The 14,585-nt window shown below is 60.4% G+C and overlaps 1 long non-coding RNA gene across 5 annotated transcripts; it reads left to right on the top strand.

The window, feature by feature from the left end:
* The first annotated feature begins 1,315 nt into the window (after window positions 1–1,315).
* On the top strand, window positions 1,316–13,169 carry LOC112919344 (uncharacterized). 5 transcript variants are annotated; one of them, XR_012001605.1, is made up of 5 exons: window positions 1,317–1,541; window positions 2,504–2,818; window positions 5,149–5,423; window positions 8,933–8,998; window positions 9,674–13,169. It is a non-coding gene; the product is annotated as an uncharacterized lncRNA (long non-coding RNA). The 5 variants fall into 5 exon arrangements; XR_012001606.1 differs by lacking the exon at window positions 1,317–1,541 and having other exon boundaries at window positions 2,224–2,818; window positions 9,674–9,924; window positions 10,422–13,169; XR_003234876.2 differs by lacking the exon at window positions 2,504–2,818 and having other exon boundaries at window positions 1,316–1,541.
* The last annotated feature ends 1,416 nt before the right edge of the window (window positions 13,170–14,585 follow it).

Genomic DNA, 14,585 nt, shown 5'->3' with positions numbered 1-14,585 from the left:
TACAAAAACACTAATTTTTTTCTTGAATTATGGAAATCTCAAGGTTTAAAAAAAACTTTTGCAAAGTGTAATACATACATTGTAAATGGAAAAGGATCAGAACACTCTTTGGCACTGGCCTTGGAAAGAACCTTAAAGTTGTTTTCCTAACCTGTCTCCAATTAAGATACAAATATGTCTTTTCTTAGCCACAGTGTATAACTCAGCATGTGTGTGGCTGGTAAGCCCCAGGGAAGCACAGCCCAGTGGATTTCATCCACTCCAAACGCCCGCCAGCAATGCACCCCCCTCCCCAGTTCACCTTTAGGAGCATCCAGAGCAGTCCCATCTCACTGACTAACCGGGAATTATTAAGGAAGCAAAGCCTGGGGAGGACAGCAGTCACCTGCAGAGCCCCACAGGCTGGGGCGAGGGTAGGATGGCCTCTCCTCTGCTCAAGCCTGGCTGGGGTCTGTGGGACCCCTCCAGGATTTCTCAGCAGAAGCACAACCACCTCCTGACACTCCTCTGCTGGGCCTGGGTTCCCTCGCACAGGACCACCATGGAGGGCTCACCTGCCCACCCTCCTCCCCAGCCATTGTCTGAGCAGGGCTGGCCACCAACCAGTCCAAGGAGGTCAGCCCTTCCGAGACGCACCAGCAGAGTCAGAATCCATCTCACAAATGCCACTTGGTCCAAACACTGGCCTTGAGCAGGCGCTGGAGGAACCCCGGGTCTGCGCAGCCCAAGGAATTCTAGAGACCAAGTAAATTCATGGGAGCCCAGACACAAGCGCTGGGCTGGGGTTTCTGTGGAGGTGACGAAAGGTGACAAAGGGAAGTAGTGGTCCCTGACCGTGGCCCTGTTCCGACTGCCAGAAACCAACCCTCAGGACCACGGTGGGAGGGGAGGGGGCCCCACGGTCACCCCTGAACCTCCAGAGTGCAGACCCGCGCAGGCGCACGGCTCCCGTTCCCCCCTCCCCAGCCCCGGCTCCCACTACCCCCCTCCCCGCCCCTGTCCGACCCCCCGCCCCCCTGCTGCCCGCACCCCCTCCCCCCGCGTACCCCCTCGTGCCCCCCTGCCGCCCCCGCCCCGCCTGGGATCTGCTGCCCGCACCAGTGCAGGCGGCCCCTTAGGGCCGGCTCCCAGGCTCCCCAGGCTCCCCAGGCTCCCGAGTTCGCAAAATTCTCCGCTAACTGCGCTGGGGCTGGGGTGGGGCTCACCATTCAGGTCTCGCCCTGGGTGACCGCAGGAGGCCGGCAGGGAGGAGGACCGTGCGCGCGCGCGCCAGGTGTCGTGTGTGCGCGCAGGGGTGGGCGTGAGGGGTGGCGTTCACCGCCCCACGACGGGTCAGCCACAGGGGGCGGGGAAGGGCCCCACGAGCTGCGCACTCGCCCACGTCCCTCCTGCTGCCGGCGCGAGGCAGGTGCGCCCACCCAGCAGGCGGGGGCGGGCGCAGGGGGAGCCCTGGTCACCCCCGGTGGCGGAGGCCGCTCTGCCCTCCCGCCCTTCCTCTCACCTGGGCTCCGGCGGGTCCGACGCGGACAGACGGGTCGGAGGTAGGAACCCGGCTCGGGATGGCGCCGCCCGGCCCTCCACGGAAGCGCGCCTCCCTCCGGGCGCCCTCCGGCCTGCCCGGGGCCTCGGATGTCGGCGTGGGGCTGGGGCGGCTCCGGGTCCCCGGGCGCGGGGAGACGGCCTCAGGTGCCCCTCTCGCATCTCCGTCGCCCGCACTCCGCGGCGCAACCGGGTAGGAGGTGTGCGCGCGGGGCCAGCGCCGCGTCGGGACAGGGGCCCCCTCCCCCGCCCCGCCGCCAGCTGCGGCCCGGGCCCTCCGGTGTAGCCGCCTCCCGCCCCTCGCTCGGTCCCGGCCGGGAGAGACTCCAGCGTGGACCTCCGCGCCGCGCCCCGGTCCCTGCGCCCGCCGGGAGCCCTCCCTGGTGGACCCTCCCGGCTCCCCGTCCCCACGACCCCCGGGGTCGACCTCCCGAGCCCACGACCTTCCCCAGCCCACGCCTCGGCCCCGAGACCCTCCGGTGCAGACCCCGGCTCCGCCGCGCGCGTCACTTTACCTCGGGGCCGGGGCTCCGCGGGCCAGCGGGGCGCTCGCCTGGCCGCGGCCTCCTCGGGGCGGAGCGCGGCGTCTCCGGAGCCGGCAGCGCGCGGAGTCCGGCCCCGCCCCGCCCCCCGCCCCCCGCCCCGGCCCCCTCGGCCCCCGCGATGCGCCCGGCGGGGGCGGTCCCCGGGGCGGGGCAGGTCCCCGGGGGCGGCTGGGTCTCCTCGCAGCGGGCGCTGGGGGAGGTGCCGCGAGCCTCGGACCCGCTCCTTGCCCGCGCCTGGCTGCGCTCGCGCACACACACCGTGGCGGCTCCGGAGGCAGAGACCCCCGCCCCGCATCCCTCAGAACCGCTCCCCAAGCAGCCCTGGGGGAAAGGGCGCGGACCTGAGAGCCCCGGGAAGGCCGCTGAAGTCAGGAGACGCGGGGATCCCACACGGTCATGGTCTCTGGCCAACATACCAGGTGCTGGGGTATCCGAATCCTGGACGACCCAGCCAGCCCCGGGAAGGAGACGTTGGTTGCTGCGTTCGCAGGAAGGAAGTGTTGCTTCCAGCCTGAGTCTGAACACGGAGACCTCGGAAAGGCTTCTTCTCCATAGAAACACTGGCTGAAAATCGACCAGCAGAGGCCTCACCTTGGGGAGGTGAAAGTCCACCTGTCCCACCTCCGTGATGGCTCCTGGGGCGGCTGTCGTTGGTGGCGTGTGCCATAGAGTGCAGAATCCGCTCTCCGGGGCCCAAGCCCCACTCAGTGGACGTGGTCGCTGCCCAGGCAGAGGTAGGCCAGACCCTTAGTCCAGAAACCCTCCAACCCTAGGAACGTGTGAACACATAAGTAAGCAAACAGGATGACTCAGGGAAGTTCTTGGCATGTGCCAGGCTCCGCTCGGGGGATGCCCAGCAGCTGTTGGTTTTATTTACATAGGTAGGCATGTGGTGCAGGTCTACAATCTCTCTGGGTCCCCTGCTGTCCTCTCGGGAGGACATCGGCACCCCTACAGCACCCCAGCTGCTCCTCACAGACCCTACCCTCCTCTCGGTGCAGAGTGCACTAGCACTAGCCCACCCCTCCCTGTCCCAGACCTCGAGCCCTGGGTCTCCATTTCTTTTGCATGACATCTCATTCTCAGCAGCCCTGGCTTCTTACTCAACAAAAATCTCTAGACCTACAAGTTTTTTAAAATTATCTCCTGATCCATAACTTTCACTTATTTGGTTCTTTAAAATTAGATGTCTCAGAAAACAATCCTATCACGTGACATATTAGCTCCTTCCTTACCTTGACCCGGAGGAACATTGCTCGTCTGAGGCAAGGGTGCAGTCCTTGCCTACAGAGCAGGGCTGAGCCTCATGGCCCTGAGGCGCCTCTGGGTTCTGCCCAGGACTTGCTGCTGACCTGGGCCTGATCGCTGGGCCGGGGCAATCTACTTCCCACCTGGACTGTCCAGTAACTTGCATCACCCGACTCGTTTGGGAGGTGTCTGCAGAGACTTTCTGGAAAGCCTTTGGGAATTGGCCATAACTAACTACCCAGGCATCTCAGAGCACGGGGCAGGCCGTGTGCACCTCTGTTGACCGGGGCTCGGTGTGTGCTTCCTGCAGGCCAGTCTGTAATCTCCCTCCTATGCGTCTCTCCTCTTCTATCACATGAGCTGCTCCCAAACCTCCCGCTGTTTAATCTGCGTTTGGACTGTTGAAATCATAGCGAGGCAGCGTCACTGAGGGGCTCCCGTCGGGGGTCCTCGAGCCTCTGGGCAGCCCATGTCCTTGTTTCCCAACACAGCCAGGATCCATGGGGGCAGGAACCAGGGGCAGGGCTGCAGAAGGGGACACTCCTCGTTCTGGTAGGCTCTCTGCTGCTTTTTCCGAATAACGTTCAATTCATGTGCTGGTTGATGCATTTGCATTTTGCGTAGCTTCTATTTTGGAAAAGGAGCAAACATTTACAAGAAATGTATATATTACACGCTCATTGTAGAAAATCAAAAAACTTTCTGGGAAAAGTACAAAGCCTCTGATTCTCCCATCTCCATCACCCAGAGTTTATCACTGCTGCGTTTGGGTATTTAATATTTGTACCAAAACATTTTGCTCTCGTTTAATGTAAAAATATTTTTCTTTGTTTATATCCAAAAACGGCACCATAATGTATGCTGGATTTTCACTACTTAACAAGAAACGAACACTTTTAATGTGTTCGCGGCGGGGAAGCCGCCTGTGCAGGGCACGGTTTATTTCTGCCTCCTGGTCGCTGGCACCTCAGGGTGTGTTTCATACACAGATTTTGTGCACGTGCATGTGAGGAAGCCAGTGGGTGCTTCTCCAGACACAGAGTTGGTTCCTTTCTTCACTAATATTCTCCAGAGCAGTTTTTCTAGATATTTATAATTTTCCTTAATTTTCATTTCTTGGCTGCTTTTCAAACCCAGATATGGCACATTCCTTCCCTTTTTCTTTTCTTCCTTTTTTTTTTTTTTTTTTTTTTTTTTTATGGCCACAGCTTTATCGAGATAGAATTCAGACATCGGCCAGTTCACACCCTTAAAGCATGTGGTTCAGCGGTTTTTAGGGCATCCACAGGGGCATGCAGCCACTGCCACAGTCGGTTGGAACACTTTCCCTGCTTTGCTGCAGAAGGCCCAGGGCTCAGCACCCTGCCCCTGTCCCCTGCCCCTCTTCCCCTGGGTGCGTCCCCACAGATGTCTGGTCTGCCCTCGGCTGTCGAACACCAGCGTCCCCCATGGGCCTGGCCAGCTCTCAGCTTTCCGTCCTTGGCCTTCATGATGGGGTCATTTCTGACACCTGCCACCCTCCGTCTTGGTGACATGGGCTCTTGCGCCCCAGCCACTGCCTCCGGCACCACGGGACCTTCCCGGCCTACCCAGTCTTGACTTGAAAACATTTCTGTTCTCAGATTTTTCTTCCTCCTGACAGCTGGCAGCATTGATTTCTCCTGTCACTTTGCAGTTGCCCCCAACCCTGGAGGGCATCTGTTAGCCATGTCACACTTCTTTCTTACCTGCTCTGTCCTGCTTTTGATGGATCATGCAGTCCCATCTCCCCTTGAGCTTTCTCAGATTTTCTCCTTTGTTCACTTTTCATTCCCAGTTCCCAGCCCCACATTTCCGTCGCTCACCTGGGTTTGGTCTCCTGACATGTGGCTGCATTCACGTTGTCGTGTTCCTGACAAGTGGATGGCGCGAGTGCCTCGGACCAAGTGGCCCAGAAGGAGAACTGTGCTCCACGTGGGACATGTGTGCACTTTACAGTTTGGCTCAAGGTGGGGACTCGCTGTGAACTCCGATCGAAGGCAGTGCACTGTGGGTACTCGGGTCATGCGCACGGTCAGCTCCTGCCCTGCACTGGGCGGGGACCCGTTCCAGGTACGGGATGTTTGTGGACTGCAGGGCCTCTGCTGAGCCGGTGGAGGGGATGTGTCTGTGGCACTGTGTCTGTGGCTGCCCGAGGACCGTGCCCTGAGGGGCAATTCCTGGACCCCTCCCGGGGTTGCCCTTGTGAGCATGGGTGTTCCCTTCTGGGACGCACACCGTACTCCTTTAGGATGGGCTCCTCTCGTTTACTCTCTGCTTCCCTGGACACGTCTGCCCTCCTCACTCTGGGCTGCACAGGGAACATCTGATTCGCCCGCCCAGCTTCTCAGAACTCTCTCATATTTGATATAATAACTTCATGTTGCCTGAGCTGCTCAGTCCTGTGCAGGGTGCTGAATGGGGTTGGCGTGATGGGGACTTGCTGTTTTTCCTGAATTACTTGGCATCATTAGAAATGGCCTGTGTCTTGTGCGTAGAGCAGAGCCCTCAGCCCTTCCCTGCCTCCTGACTCTGTCGACTTGCTCCCAAGCAGTTCAGCAGCCTCTTGCTACCAGGAGTGCCAGGCTCCACAGCGCGAGGGATGTGCCAGACCCAGTGCTGCCCCCAGGAGCCTGGCAGCTGTGTCCACACAGGCCCCAAGCTACCCCACGGACTCGGTGAACCCTGAGGGAGCCCTGAGGGAGACGCTGCGTGCACATGCACAGGATGGCTACTTCTCTGTTTCAGCCTCACACTCTTCCTCCTGTGCGCTTACTTCCCCATCTCCAGCCTCCACCAAAGGCTCAGGTCCTAGAGGCAGGAGACAGTAGTGACCAACCCTGACATGGCCAACCCGAACAGAGCAAAGAGCCATTCTTGGAAACACACAGCAGGCGTTTGTCGCCACTGTCCTCAAAATATAGGTAAGGAAGCAGACGATCACATGGAGAGACCAGTGTTCTCCTGTATGTGAGGCTGACGGTGCAGGAGACACGCAGGCGAGCGTGGCAGGGTCCATCAGGTGAAGGTGAGCACAGCAGCCGGCATGGCTGCGGCTTTCTTGAGTCCCTTGGGGCAGGAAGGGGCAGACGTGGTCTGTGGTGCTCAGTGCTCAGTGCTTGGAACTCAGTGCTCAGTGCTCGGAGCCCAGGTGCACCTGCCCCTCCTCTGCATCTTCGTGCTGCATCCTTAGCACCTTCCTAACTGAACACAAATCCCCAAGCCCCAGACATTCTCAGCGTCTGGATGCTTGGCCGCGTGAACGCTGCCACTGTCACCTGCTGAGGCTGGCGCCAGAGAGCCGGCCCAGACGCCCAGACTCCCCCTCAGTTCAGGTCAAAGCCCATTCTGGCCGCAGAACCCACGCACCCACTCCCCCTGCATGCCACCCACTGAGCTCCAACTCCTTCAAATACGTAGCCAGACCAGCTTCTAAGAATGTGCGGGGTTCCTAAAATTCCAAGGTACAATTGCCCTTTCCTTAGACCTTTTCCCTGGTCTCATTTTCAGCCTTGCACCCTTGCTAACACTCCCCTTACACAGTCATGGTCCCAGAGTCTGGGGCGGTGTGCCAGGGCAGCTGGGCCTCCATGCTGGCTTCTGGGGTTTGTTAACGGGGACCAGGAAGAAGCCTGGGGTCATAGGCGTCCCCTTGATGCTGATGACTCTTCAGTCTGGGGCCCCGGGGGTGGGGCGAACCTGTGAGTCGGGGGAGATGCAGCAAGAGCCAGATGGAAATAAAGTCCACGCACGGGGTTTACAAGGTCTTGGGCTTCCGGGGACCAGAGGCGTCCGTTAGGTCCCTTTGGAAGGAACGTCAGGGACAAAGCACTGAGGCTACCCTTGCACCGCGCTCCTCCACGGCCTGCCCATGTGGTGATCTCGGGGTGCCCCTCCCTCCGGGGCCACTAGGGAGGCAGCACTGTGAGCCAGGGTGGGGTGGGGTCACCTGTCCCGGGTTCTGGGCTGCTGCGCATGCAGGCCTGGGGTGGGGTGGGAGCCCTGGCAGCAGGAAGTGTGTGAGGGCCATGATGTTCCCCTCCGCATTGATGGGCGTGTGTGCAGAGCCCACAGTCCTAGACCCTTCACTGCCCTGAAGCGTCAGCTTGGCAGTGGTCGTTGGAAATCCTGAGGGCCTTTGCCCATGACACCATCGTGCTTTGCTTGTGTGGTAGGGACAGTAACCTCGGCTCTGACCTGGGTCCAGGGAGGCCATAGATGTAGATGGGAGCCACCTGCCTCGGACGCTGGCCAACAACCGCAGGGCGGAAGTGTCCCCACAGTCCACCCCAGGGCATGGCTGTCCTGTGACGCTCACTTCTGGACTCCCGGGCCCTTTGCGCTGCCACCTCCTTGCTGGTGTCATTTATGTGTGTTTGAGCGGTGTGCGTGCACATGGCCAGGGTGTGTGTGTGTGTGTGTGTGCACATGAGCGTGTGTAAGCAAGGGTGAGGTATGCATGGATGCACATACATGTATGTGCGTCTATCTGCATGCGTGTGGTGCCTGGCCTCCCACCGGGCCCGGTGTCCCTTGCAGAGTCTGGGACGGCGTCTTGCACGTGGCAGCCACTGGGTTATACTTGTGTTTGTTCAAAGCGCAAAGATGACACATCTGCGGGAAAGCATAGGGTCCTCTGGCTCAGGGTCAGGGGGGCTTCTCCTGTTCCCCATCCCCGCCCTTCCCATCCTGGCCCGTCTGGTAATTCAGACACTGTGCCCGGGGGAATGGGGAGGGTCTCCCTATTGGAAGAGGCAAGGAACATTCCAGAAGGATTGCCCCAGGTAGAGCTCGTACGGGAAAGGGCCAGACCGATGGATGATGAGCCCTCCTTCCGGTGGGGCCCTGTGGTCCCGGGCAAGGTGGCCAGCTGAGGCCTGTGGGCCACTCTGAACAAGAGGCCGGTGCTGTGGGCCTCATGCATGGTGGGAGGGACCACTGTACTCTGTGTGATGGGGGCAGCGGATGAAGACAGTCTGCGTTCACCAAGCTGGAGCCGTCCAGGGGGCCCGGGTGCAAACACAACCTGGGGTTCTGGCCACAGAACTGCACAGGTGGGCGCGGACGCTGGGGGGACTCCAGCCGCAGGACAGCACTCCTTATGGGGGATGGCCATAGGGCGCTGGCGCATCCCCATCACAAGTGTCCAGGCCGCGAGCATCTCATCTGTCTGGTCGGTTGGATCCACAGGGGCACCAGCACCCTGACACCCAGCTGCGAGGGCACCACCTTCTCGCGGTTGGCGGGGGGGGGGGGGGGGGGGGGGGGGGTCATCGCCATGGTTTTCCACTGAAAACTCAGGGACTATCTGTGCCCTGGAGCAGCTGCACCGTCCCCCTCTCAGGCAAAGGGATCCCAGCTGTTGACATAGGACAGGTGAGCACAGAGAAGTACAGCAGGGAATCCTAACCTCCCAGCTCCAGCTCCAGCTCCATGCTCCATGGTGCAAAAGGAAGGGGGCGGGGGGGGGGGGGGGGGGGGGGAGGAAGGGGGGCCGGCGCGGGGTGGGGGTGGGGGGTGGGCTGCACTTCCGGCTTGTAGGCTTTATAAACACGCTCCTCTCTCCTCCCTCCTCTGCGAAGGGGACTGGCCTCATCTTCACTCACTTGGATCTCAGCCCTGTACTGAAAATGCTGTGGCCCCAACAGGTGCGTCTGCCAGGGCTCTGGGTGAGAAACCTCCTTGAACTGGCGGGGCTTATGGAGGATGTGGCCCCGAACCCACTTGCTCCCGGCTGTGTGCCCAGCCCTAGGGGCCTGACATTGGGGTTCAGATGAGGTCCTGGGGACCCTGCCATCCTCCTGGTCTGTTCTCTGCAGGTACTGCACACAGGCAGAGGTTTATCCTGGAGCCTCCCGGGCAGGGAAGTTCTGGCAACAGTCCCAGGAAGGATCTGACAGGCCCAGCATGTCTCATTTCTATCCCAGAATAATGTCACTGTGTCCAGAGGCACAAGCTCCATGGCGGCTCAGGCTGGGATTGGGGGGGGGGGGGTGGCGTGCGGAGCACACAATCCCCAGGACGCCTGCACACGGCCTCTCAGCCCAGCTCCCTCACAGTTGGGGGTCACTGTGCCTCATGGGAAGTTCAGCAGGCTGCCCAGCCCCTCACATGTACCCAAGACCCTCCAGACAGAGGTGACTTGGACAAATACCCCTGTGGCCATGACCCAGCCTGGCTGCGGAGGACATGGGGGAGGGAGTCCCGGGGTTGGGGTGGAGACCCCCCATGTGAGCATCCTGGTGTTACATGATGAATGAATTCTGAATTCTCTGTGAAAGAAAATCACCATATTTTGGGCTGAAACAAGGTTCCCCCTTTAGACTTCACCTCACAGGTCATCACGGTGGGGGAAGCTGAATAACATCTCAGATACGCTCCGGAGGGATAGCCCGCCACGCCTGGTTTACTGGCTCCTCGCTGCAACGACAGAAACCGTGTTCCTGGCAGTGCTCAGGAGGGCAATGTGGGCCTGTGATGGGCAGCCCCTCCTGGCCCCCTCTGCCCCTGTCGCCCCGGAAGCCCCAAACCCCCACAGTGAGAACCACAGGAGCCAAACAGGGAGATGCTCCAGGTGGTGACTTTGTTGGTCTCCTCTCTTCTCCAAGCTAAATAATTCCAGTTCTGTTAGCATTTTTCATAAGATGTGCCAGCACTTTACTCATCTGCGTGGCTGTGCATTGAGTCATCCTAAGTCTTCCCTCTCGCATGGGGTCCAGAGCTGAGCCCACGTTTAAAATTAGCATAGTACTGGCTGAGGCTCCTGTCAGAGGACAAGCACGCAGCATAGATTGCACCCAGGTGGCCCAGACAAGGCTCATTCACCAGCAGGTAGACGAGGGGTAATGCGGCCTCGCCTGCTAGTTTCTGCCTTCCTGGGACAACCCATGTGGATGTGCCCTTTGCTGGTGCCCTTCCGCTGGGGTGTGGCCAGCCAGCTCACCTGCACGGGCACATGCCAATCTCAAGCGACTGGTTACATCCACGATGGCAACACCTGTGGCGTGCATCAACAGTGTTGTTGATTGAATTTCCTATTATTGTAAAATAATTTCTTCTCACTCATTCCAGAACTTTCCATAATCACCCACTGACTGTGTGGTATGGACCAATCACGTGTAATGCAAAAATTCCTGTCATGGGAAACAGACCCAAAGACAAGTAAGTGTCAGGTATGAGGGGCAGGAGGCAGGTGTGATGGGGCAGGTGAGCAGGGGTGATGGGCAGGTGAGCAGGAGTGATGGGGAGGAGGCAGGGGTGATGGGGCAGGTGAGCAGGGGTGACGGGCAGGTGAAATATGATGGGGCAGGTGAGCAGGTGAGATGGGAAGGTGAGCAGGTGTGATGTGGCAGGAGGCAGGTATGATGGGCAGGAGGCAAGTGTGGTGGACTCCCCTTCGCTGTGTACCTGCCTTGGCTCAGTGCCTCTCCCCCAGGTTGGCCTGTGTCTGTCACCCCCAGTGCCATGGAGACTGGCACTAGCAGGAGCACAGGTTCTCTGGAGGAACGCAAGAATGGAGATCTGGGGGAGGTGAGGTGGCGATGGCTACATTCTGAATTTGTTTATTTGGGCCAAGCAAGGGGAGGGCGGGAGGTGGGTTTGCTGGCGACATGCTGTCTGGCCATGCTCCCCTTTCCCACCCTCACGCGCACCTGGTCTGCTGCATCCGCGCTAAGCCGTTTTCCAGCTGTACCGGGCTCTCCACCCACACGCCTTTCTGATGATTCCTAACGACCTGTGACTTTCCGTCAGGCCCTTAGAAGATACTGTGTCACTGAGCACATGTGGTGCCCTTACTCCCACTCTGTGCCCGTGGTCAGGTGACCACTGGCCGTGGGGTGAGCAGGTCGAGCGGGGAGCCCTTTCTGCTGTCCCTCTGGTGTCCCTGCAGCTCAAAGGAGCCCAGGGATTTGGGGCAGATGTTTCCCTGTCGTTCCATCCCTGTTGGACGCTGTGTTCAGACCCACAAGGAGCCCACAGAAAACAAAGCAAAACTGTTGTCTTCATCATGGTGGCTCCAGAGTGCAGAGTTGCTGGAATGTTCTGAGTGGGGAGCAGACTCATCCTCATGTGGGCGCTGGGCAGCAGCCCTGCTGTGCGCACATGCATCACTGCAGGAGGACCTGACCTGCGGGAGGGGCCAGAGGACCCCTTGCTCTGTCGGAAGCCCCCTCATCTGAGCTCGGCCTGCAGCTCCCAGGAGGTGGCAGATGGGCCCCAAGACCCGTGTGCAGGTTGCCCAGTGTCCTGGGTGCTGTGCCGGGCACCTCACAGGTCAGCATGACAGGTGGAGGCCCAGGCCTGAGCAGAGGGGAGAGGAGTAGGTGGCCCCCCACCCCTGGCAGCCACACCCATAGTTGCCTCTGGAACCACATGCTTGTGGCCAGGTGTTGGAAGGGAGGCTTGTGGGAAAGCACTGCTTGGCACAGGGTGGCCATGAGTGCCTGGGCCTCAGGGAGTCCTCAAGGACCTGTCCTGAGCCCAGCATTTGCTGGGGCAGGTTCAGCAGCCAAAGGAGGGTGTGGAGGGTGTGTGGTGCCCGTAGTTCCTGCCGCGTCCAGGAACCGGGCCCTCACTAATCCACTCCGTGGTCAATACGAAGTTCTGGAAACATCCAGGGAGCAGTCATGGCATCGCAGAGGCTGGGAAGGCACAGGCCCGGGGCTAGAACGTCTTCCCTGCCCGCTTGGTTCCTGGATTTGCTCTGGAGTCACGCTCAAGTCCCACCCCAGCCCAACGAGCCTGAGGTTACACGACCCAAAATGGAAGGGTGTCCTACAGTTTTCAAGCAGGGAAAGCGCGGCGTTTGGGCCTCCCCAGATGCCACGTAGGAGCTTTTGCCACAACAAACACAGCGATCACAGAAACGGCAGCTGTGGAAAGATGCCAGATGCTGTGAGCTTTACATTTTCCTGCTTTCTCAAAAAAAACTATTGTTTCCACTTTTTTGAATTTGGACTCTGGCCAAGTTATAAAGCTAAACATTTGGCTTCTAGAAGGAAGTGCAGCCCTCCCCCCCCAATGGGAAATAATAATGGGTCTTGCGGAAGGTGACTGTCACAGGGACTGCAAGCAGGAGAGGAGATTCAGTGTTTGGGGTCCTGCCAGGTAGAGCCACATGGTTTCTGAGTCATGGCCTTCATTACAGCAGCAGGTGTGCCTAATGTCCTTGCCCACACCAGACACAGAACTGAGTGGTAGGGTGCAGGGGCTGTGTCCTGCATGCACCCCGAGACCTCTCAGGGATGGAATGTCCAGTTATCCGTAACAAAAATATCTGATCCCAGGACTGCAGGTGGCCAGATCGGCCGGGTCTGCGCCGGGAGGGTACGGGAGGGGAGGGTCCCGTGTGGATGGAGCACAGCTCACCTGCGCCAGGAGGCAGCCCGTCTGGTGCTGCCCAGAGAAGGTAGGTGTGCGCGGGATGGAGAGCTTGTGAGCCCCGGGACCCATGCTGGGGGAGCCTCCCAGGGGAGGTGATGGGGCCTTGAGACCCAGGGCCAACCCTTGGTATTGGGGGCTTGAGTGGGCTGAGCGGGTCCGCTGGCTCTGTTCTCCAGCCAGGGACGCTGGCTAATTCCATCGACCCCGGGCCAGGCAGGAGTCTGGCAGTCCTTTTGTGACACTGAATCTAGGAGGCCAGCGGGACTCAGACCCTTCACAGCGGCCTCAGGTCCCGGGTCACTGGGTCAGCACCCTGAGGCCACCGCAGTGCTTGGGGGCTGGCGCTCTGGGTGGTCTGTGTGACCCGCCACCAACACATTGTTTTCATGGGGAGATCATGTCCTTCTGTGATCTGCTTACTGCTGGAAGGGTACAGAGGGGTCACAGAGGGGTGGGGGGTGCAGGGGGGCCTGAGGGGGGTGCAGGAGGCTGGGGGTCACAGGGGGGACGGCCCCCCACATGGCACAGAGGGGGGTAGGGGGTGTGGGGGTCGTAGGGGGGACAGGGTGACCCAGGCCAGCTGGAAACAGGTACTGGGTAAGAAGGCAGGGAGGGGGCAGCGAGGCAGTAGGACGAGCCCCCAGGGCCTTTGGTGCCGACCTGATCTGGGCCCCAGGCCGTGCGCCCAGCCCTTGAAGCCGGGCCTCTCCACGCATAGATGCTTCTGTGACAAAGGCGGGGTCCTCGGAGGCTGTGGGGGCCGAGCAGGCAGCAGGCCGTGTGCATGGAGGAGGTCCGTGGCCCTAAGCTCCCAGCGGGGGAAGGGGGGGCGCTGGGCCAGCCTGGAAGCAGGGCGGTTGTTAAATGGCTGTTAGCAGAAATTAGCTTCCATCACGACAGGAAAGCTGAGGCCAGCAGCCCTCGCCGATGCCCCGCATCGTGCCCTCCGTGCTCTCGAGCCTCCCCAGCCTGGAAGCGGCCCCAGCGGCCCCCTCACCCATGGAGGCCTGGGGACGCCGCCCACCCCCCGCCGACCCCGCGTGTCCTGCCGCACAGACCCCACCTGCACACCTGGTCCTGCCCCGAGCAGGCTGGGGACAGTCCGACAGTTCCCACAGGGCCTGGGTGAGCTCGGCACCCCCGGGAGGGTGGCGGGCAGCCTGCCCCCGTAAGCAGCGCCACACTCCACCCGGCTCCACCCACTGTGTAGGCAAGGCCTTCACTACCAAGCTGGTCCTGCGGAACGAAAGGGAACATTCTGGAAGAATGTTAGGAGCTCACAGGTCACGGGGCAGGGCAGTGGGGCAGCTCCCTGACCGCAGAACCCGTGGTGCCATGAGGGGGCAGGACTTCTCCCCCAGGGAGAGGGTGCAGTCCTGGGGTGCTGCACCCCAAACCCCAGCGGCTCCAGGGATGTGCCACAGAGGGCGTGTTCCCCGGGGGGCTGGATTCCGACAGGGCTGCACCCGTCTCCAGCTTCTGCTGAGCGCCCCCTGCCCCCCCGGCCCGGCACTCAGTTTGAGCATTTAAAACCAGACTCGGGGGCACCCGGGTGGCTCAGTGATTGGGTGTCTGCCTGGGGCTCCGGGGGTGACACCGGGGTCCTGGGATTGAGTTCCCCGTTGGGCTCCCTGCATGGAGCCTGCTTTTCCCTCTGCCTGTGTCTCTGCCTCTCTCTGTGTCTCTCATGGGTAAAGAAATAAAATCTTAAAAAAAAAACCCAAAACGCTAAAACAACCAGATGCAAATCCTCTCCATCTTGAAGTCCTTGTCCCCTGAGCGCCCTCCCCCGCATCCTCCACAGCCAGGCGAGGGTCACGGCCACAGGGTTATTTGTCCGAGTCACCTCTG

This window comes from Vulpes vulpes, chromosome 5 (assembly GCF_048418805.1).
Source record: "Vulpes vulpes isolate BD-2025 chromosome 5, VulVul3, whole genome shotgun sequence".
Taxonomy (NCBI): Eukaryota; Metazoa; Chordata; class Mammalia; order Carnivora; family Canidae; genus Vulpes; species Vulpes vulpes.
This window is presented reverse-complemented; position numbering and strand designations above follow the sequence as displayed.